Source organism: Penaeus monodon, chromosome 20, assembly GCF_015228065.2.
Source record: "Penaeus monodon isolate SGIC_2016 chromosome 20, NSTDA_Pmon_1, whole genome shotgun sequence".
In the NCBI taxonomy this organism is placed as follows: domain Eukaryota; kingdom Metazoa; phylum Arthropoda; class Malacostraca; order Decapoda; family Penaeidae; genus Penaeus; species Penaeus monodon.
This window is the reverse complement of record NC_051405.1, coordinates 21,602,286-21,602,944: the sequence shown is the minus strand read 5'-3', so window position 1 is coordinate 21,602,944 and position 659 is coordinate 21,602,286. Positions and strand designations below refer to the sequence as shown.

Below are 659 nucleotides of genomic sequence, written 5' to 3'. Positions count from 1 at the left end.
GAGAAAAATGCATTAACTATTTCATGATAGGATTTATGTCAAGTAAGAAATACAGTCACCTGCACAAAGATGTACTTTTCAGCGTTGAAATCTGCTAACCTTAAAAGGGACGTTGTGGATATTTCTGTTTTAAGTAACAAATATTATCTACTTTAATGTGAAGTGTTTATTAGTGTGTCTAGCTTAATCATTATTTATGTTGACATTCATGTTTGTATGATGTAAATTTGTGAATTCATTGTATTTAAAGTTTAGCAGGACATTTTTTTTTTAGATTTTTAAGTGTGTTTTTTAGTAATATCACTTAAATTATTGAGTAAACTTAGTTGTCAGATTTAAAAGTATTCTGAATCCATATAGAAATTGAAAAGTAGTTTTTATCACTTGGCTACAGAATTAACTGTAATAAACATAATTTAGATAAAATGCATTTTATATTTTCAATTTCCATGTGATTTGAATTCCATATAATTGACATATAAAATAGGATGGTGTTATTTTATTAAGACATTTATTACTTTATAATTGAATGTTTTTTTGTGGGGTCGTGAAGCTTACCATATTGTTAATGATTAGTACAAGTTCCATTATGTCATTAAAGTAATTATGGGGAATTTTGCTGTTGAAAAACTTAAATTTTAGATTTATTCTAAATACGA

The 659-nt window shown here is 25.5% G+C and overlaps 1 protein-coding gene across 6 annotated transcripts in view; it reads left to right on the top strand.

The window, feature by feature from the left end:
• The window catches only part of LOC119585703 (mitogen-activated protein kinase kinase kinase kinase 3-like), a gene marked incomplete at its 5' end in the record, with an annotated part of 59,548 nt that overhangs the window by 30,138 nt on the left and 28,751 nt on the right, over positions 1 to 659 (top strand).